The sequence below is a fragment of the Carica papaya genome, unplaced genomic scaffold, assembly GCF_054855325.1.
Source record: "Carica papaya isolate Zhongbai unplaced genomic scaffold, ASM5485532v1 h2tg000022l, whole genome shotgun sequence".
In the NCBI taxonomy this organism is placed as follows: Eukaryota; Viridiplantae; Streptophyta; class Magnoliopsida; order Brassicales; family Caricaceae; genus Carica; species Carica papaya.
This window is the reverse complement of record NW_028277153.1, coordinates 175,710-182,254: the sequence shown is the minus strand read 5'-3', so window position 1 is coordinate 182,254 and position 6,545 is coordinate 175,710. Positions and strand designations below refer to the sequence as shown.

The window sequence follows — 6,545 nt, the reverse complement described above, 5'->3', positions numbered from 1 at the left end:
ACATGCAATCACAACAAAACACTCACTCTAATTCTCACAATCTATAAGTTGTTTATCATCACATTTACACGTGCAAGAAGTTGTTTTAGATGTGTAGTGTGGACTATTTTATGGTTGTTTATGCCACTTTTTATATAATGCTTTTGTTTTATACTCTAAGGTGTCATGTATTTTAGATGATGCTAGTGGTTGGTTTTGGCGTATAAGCATACCTTATGGCTGGTTTGTAAATCTACGTGTTATTGTTAAGACCTATATTACTTTTTTTAAAAAATATTAATTCTAAAAACTGAAAATAAAATTTAGAATTTAAATCTCTATAGTGACAATTCATACATTTTATTTATTAATTAGCACGATCTCCTAAAGATAATATAAGAGAACGTATAATTTCAATAAAAAAACTTTATAAAGAGAGGAAATACTATACATATTATTAAGGAATGATTATTGTAATTTAATTTTAAAATATAATAATAAAAGTAATATATATGATTACTTATGTATTGACTTATGTAGTAGCCAAAAAACTCCTAAAGAAATCAACCATATATTTCTTGCAAAGTTTATGCAGTAATAATATATAGGTGTTGTCTCCCTTCAGTAAAAAAAATGATACTAGTATGGTATTAAAATATATGCCTTCTGAACCTCGACAATCCATATTTGCTTTTAAGATAATTAACTTTTTTTAAAAAAAATAGAAATAAAATTTATCAATAGTAATTAACCACTACAAACATAACGAGAAGTACCGCCGACAATACATCCGACAACCGCAATAGAGATTGAGAAAATAAGAAGAAGGCAAAGTCATGTTCAAAAAACAATTAGAAGGAAACAATCTGTCCTTCATTACTGATTCTAACCTTTAAGATAATTACGATATGCTAGAGATTGCATGCTGGTGTAATATAAATAACAAAAAACAGTTAAAGATTATATATATGTGTGTATACATATGAAGCAATACTTATTCTACTTGTTATTTAGACAACATTGCTATTATATCACAATAATATGTCATATTTAGCAAATTAAACAAGATATTGTCCAAACTACTTAAACAAGCTAGTTGCAAGTGTACACATATACTTCCCATCAACACTCTGAATTAGTAGTATATATGTGACTATAATTTTTTTATCTTTTAAAATATAGGGAACAAAGATAGATTAATCTATATATCTCTAAGTTAGTAGAACCCGAAATAAATCAAATAATTAAACAAATTTATAATTTTAGCGTATTTTTTCAGATACATGCATAATATTCATATTAATAAAAATATTAATTATTTGAGATATTCCGATTAGATCGAGATCTTCAGTGAGGAAAATATTATTCCTTAACGCAATTATCCTAAATTTTAATTTCAAGATTGGAAGAGCATATCCATATGTATTAAATTCTATACAAAAATCTCATTTGAAATCTAGATAAATTTGAGTAGCTAGCTAGCTTAATCTTCCTCCTAACTAGATTGAATTTCCACATATACTACATCAATAATTCTTATGTCATCACTCCATTATGTAAAACAAAACAGAAAAGAAAAGAAGAGAAAAGTGCATTATAATTGCTTAAAATTACATTGAGCATGCAGGTATTTTAATAAATAGTTGTAGCCATGTCAAGAAGGGGGAAGAGAAAAATTAAAGAATGAATAATAGTACTAGTGCAAGATATAAAATATTAAAGAGAAGATTAATTTGAAGAAAATCATAATTCAAAGTAATCCAAGTACATGTATGCATGCAACTCGATGACTACAACTATGATGGTGACAGCTACAATTATTATGATGACTACAACTATTAAGGCGACTACTACGATGAAACTGACAACATATCTTTGTGATGGAATGTAATTGGTTATTTAAAGTACATCTCCAACAACACTCCAAAAAATTTAAAATTAAATATCATAATACTCGATTCCTAAGGGAAGTTAAACCCACTAGACCATATCAGTCCATTATTCTGGTTGTTCTTATGGGTGAATGGCACCATCATCTCCGCTTATTCCCCGTCTGCTCCAGATTGTTGGTGATGTGCTTGCGGGTTCATCCCATCAATGAACCACATCTATAGCTGCTGCAACATCTGCACCGGATGATCCTCCGTGATCTTAGTGAATGTCTCCTTAGGACCCTTCATCACTCCTGCGTCTGTGGCCTCCTGAGGCTGAGGTGACTTCCAGAGTGTTCCAATACTCTTTTGGATTTCTTTGAAGTATTGTTCAATGAGCCAACCCAAATTTTTGAGATTAATAAGGTTGAGTTGGTGGAGGGGCTTCCCGATAAGACTTTGGAATATGATATACGTGATCTCTTTCTCGCGATTGTCCTTGCACTGTTTCTTCAGTTGATCAGTTGCCTTAGCGATCTTTTGGCACAAGAAACTCTCTTGATTCACCATTTTCTTGCTTTGCTCCATCTCGGGCAACCTCTTAAAATCAGAAAGTACGCATTGGGCCCCGAAAGGGGAAGGCCAAACCTCTTGTTTTGAGTCATAGGGGCTGTAAATTATTGCACAGGCTTTGACATCGAAGAGAGTGCTGAGTTCACTCACTTTTTTCATCAATCCCTTATTTCTTTGTTTGAACATGGCTTTTCTTGCAGAGTCGTTAGTGATATAAGCGAGCTTAACGTTCTTTTTAGTCATGGTGTTTTGTCGTGTCTATCCAAGGAGCAAGAGAGTGTATATATAGAATGAGACAAACATTGAATAGTTATTAGTAAGGAATGGGAAGTGGAGCATTTTAATATAGTAGAATATACAATGTAAGGTAAGATGTGGTGCATTTTAAAATTGCAAGGTAAATGTTCAAATTATCTCCAAAAATGTTATGCCTTTAATAGGGGATATGGGAAAATCTTGTCATTTAAGGAGTGTAATTCACAAAATTTAATTAGTAAAATATTGAAAGGCTACACTTATCTAAAATCATCCAATCCTCCCTTTTAATTACAAGTTATTGATTCATTGTAATGCACTTATATACCTACTCTCTCTTGCATTATCCCAGCATGCATTCACACTTGAAATTAATCATACATGGCAACCATACACACCTCCTTATCTTATACACACTCACAGATATTACTCTTAATCATCAACTAATGTGGCCACCTCCTTCCAAATCAAACTTAATTATGTGTCTTGATCTCCTACACCTTCCAACATTTTATTTTTTACTTTTTTAAAAAAGAAACAAAAACCATAGATATATTGTTTTTTATTTGCTTTTATGCATTAATGTCAATATTCATTTTTTTCTAATTCGCAAAAATAAATTTTATTTATAAGAAAAATATGTGATCATCCTTAAAATCAATGCTGGTTTTCTTCATCTTTTAATTTCTTCTGCAAACTTTACACTCCAAAACTTTATTGTTACCAAAGAAAATTTAATTACACATGCACAAGATTTCATAATAATTATACATATAATGTAGGCACATGGTGATTTTTTCTGAACTCCATAATAATTAATTATTTCATTTGGTATGTAGTACATAGAATATGATTATTAGAGCAATTATATATTTGATTTTATCTTTATGGAATACTGTAACACCCAAATTTTATTATTTTTATTTTTTAATTTATTTTAATTTATATTAGAATTTTAGTTTAATTTTTCAATATTTAATTTATAAGGTTTTAATTTAATTTAATTTAATTTAATAAAAATAAAAATAATAAACTATTCATTCACTTAATTTCAAAAAAGCCGTATCTTGCTTAGACCAATAAATAGAGCTGAGGTTATAGTTAAAGCTACTAGTAGAAAACCGAAATAACTAGCTATAGTAGGCATGAAGGGGCTAAATGACCTCCTTACACAACTTTCTCTTCAGTGTGGTGAATTGATAAGCTAAGTAAGAAATAAATTTAAAAAATATCAACAGTCTTGACATTAAAACTATTAAAGATGATTTCACTTATAGTTAAACTCAACTTCAAGCTTAGAGACTTCAATAACTTGGTGAATTAATAAACCTAAGTAAGTAAAGAATCTCGAAAGCATCCACACTTAATTGGATCCAGACCTTCAGAAGACAAGTATTGGTGATTTTGGTGAGTAATAGAGCTTTTATGATAGCTTTACCTAGGATTTTGGCCTAGTGGTGAATCAGGAGATGATAGTTGCTAAGGAGTGAGGAGTATCAAATTGAATAGGAGGATTTTTGTTTAGTTTTGACTATTTCTTTAACCCTCTGGATGGGTTTACGATGCTGTAACATTGGTTCTAATTAGTTAATGAACGAGGCTATTTAGTGTGTATGCATAGGTACCATTAGAACTCATACAATGCTAGTTTACACTAATTCTACTATTTGTATTGAATCACTGTTAAGTTACACATGATGCTCAATTTGACACTTTTCAAGTTTTTACTTTTTCTTATAGGAGACAATTAAAGCTAATATAGAGGGTAAATTAATGAGCATGTTGAATATGGTCATTTTCTTTGATTTCTAACTTATACCTAAGAGAATGAGTAGATATTTAGAGTTGTCTATGGTTATAACAGGTTCACTGAGCTGGTGAATTAACGTGGCATCAAGCTTGCATCAAGGATCTAATACATGGAGTTTTTTCTTTGAAGAAAAGAAAATGAAGGGGATTGGTGGTAGTTATGGCTATAGGAGGATTATGAAAATTATCAGTGTATATATTTAACTTTTCTTGTCTACTTGTACAAGATCTTAATATAGATATAGAGAATGAAATGTAATATGTTCTTGCATGTGTATATGTGTATTGTTAATTTTGATTTGCGGGCCTTGTGAAGATCGAAGAAGATACTAGGTAGTTCTTTGGTTACTTTAAAACTTGTTGTGACTTGGGAACTGATTATTATTGTGTCCATATTAGAAGAGTATAAAAAAAAATACAAGATTACATATGAAATTTTTGCAAATCATTATAATTAGCTAGAGAGCAAGTCTTATATATATATATATGCATAAAGAGAGTCAAAAGAAAAGATGCGCATATATAATTGTCGTACGATGATGGTAATCGAGGAAGTGTTTATGAGTCCGCTTCCTTGCATGCGGCTAATTTATTGTATATATAAAAATAAATATTTCTGTAACTTGTTCATCAGATTGTGGGCTTGAGTTCCAAATCCACATTATCAATTCAAAAATGAATCTCCTTAAAAGTTGAGTTCGGCAGGCGGTAAAAAGGAGAGCAGCTATATATACAGGTATATATATATATATATGTCTTACACTTTTTTGAATATTGAATACTGGGTGAAGAATCTTTTATTTAAATCTTTAATTATATATAGAAGAAAATATATACACACACAAAATATTTTAGTGCATCAAACCATATGTATAGTATACAATTAGAAATAATTTATTCCCATATCTATATTGAAGGAAACTAGGTTACTATGCCAAAGGATTCATTAAATAATTAGGGAGCTAATTAGTTTAATTATAATAATTTTTTTTTAATTGATCTATATGTAAATTAATTATATATATATGTTACATAATTCATTATAATTTCAATATATATGATTATATAATTCACAAAGAAAAAAATTAATTATATGACATGATACAACAAGACCATCAAAAGTTGTGTTTTTCTAGTTGATATTTTTCTTTCTATTGATATTTACCTATACATCATAAAAATTTAGATGCTCACCCTTCAATACGCATATACAAACATCTCAATATATATTTACCTACCTCAACATGTATTCCTTCTATCGCTACCTTATATATTACATGTATATATATATATATGTATATATCAATTCGATCAGACAATAAACATCTGGCCCATACTTGGTTTATAGTTAATTTGCTCGACATGCAAACTTTAATTTGTAAGATTTCAAAATTTTCCATGCAAAATATAATTACTAATTACACTCCAACAGTATTCTAATACCATAAAAACTTAGTTATGATATATATACATAGATATATATTGCGATTAATATTTGTTCTTGTGTTGTGAAATATATACGCCAATTTAGTTGAATAAAAATCATATAAACAATATAATGATCAAACTAGTAAAAGTAGAGAAAAGACATGAGAGGGTAAAAACCAGTATATTTTAGAAATTTAGCATTAAAAAAAAACTATTATTTTTATTTAGATTTGATAGAGTAATAACGAGGACTCAAAGTACAAAACAAGAGATAATTCTAATTTAATCAAATACATTTCTCACATTTATCATAAATATAAACATTAACAGATTAAAAAAAAAAACATTTTAATGTCACAAAATCCCCTATTAATTTACAAAGTAATGGTATATTAATCTGTTGTATTTTTTTAAGTTCAACAATTAGTTCAACAACTTTCTAACTAATACCATTGACTTTTAAAAGTATAAATTTAAATTATTATTAGTATGTAACATGAACTCTGATTTAGAAAAAAATATATATCTATGGTTTTTGTATTTTTTTTTAAAAAGAATTAAAAAATAAAATGGCAGTAACTGTATGACATCAAGACATACAATTTAGTTGGATTAGAAGGTGATGACCAT

At 28.7% G+C, this 6,545-nt stretch overlaps 1 pseudogene; it reads right to left on the bottom strand.

The window, feature by feature from the left end:
* Positions 1-1,568: 1,568 nt before the first annotated feature.
* On the bottom strand, positions 1,569-2,666 carry LOC148239683 (agamous-like MADS-box protein AGL80 pseudogene; annotated as a pseudogene).
* Positions 2,667-6,545: the final 3,879 nt, after the last annotated feature.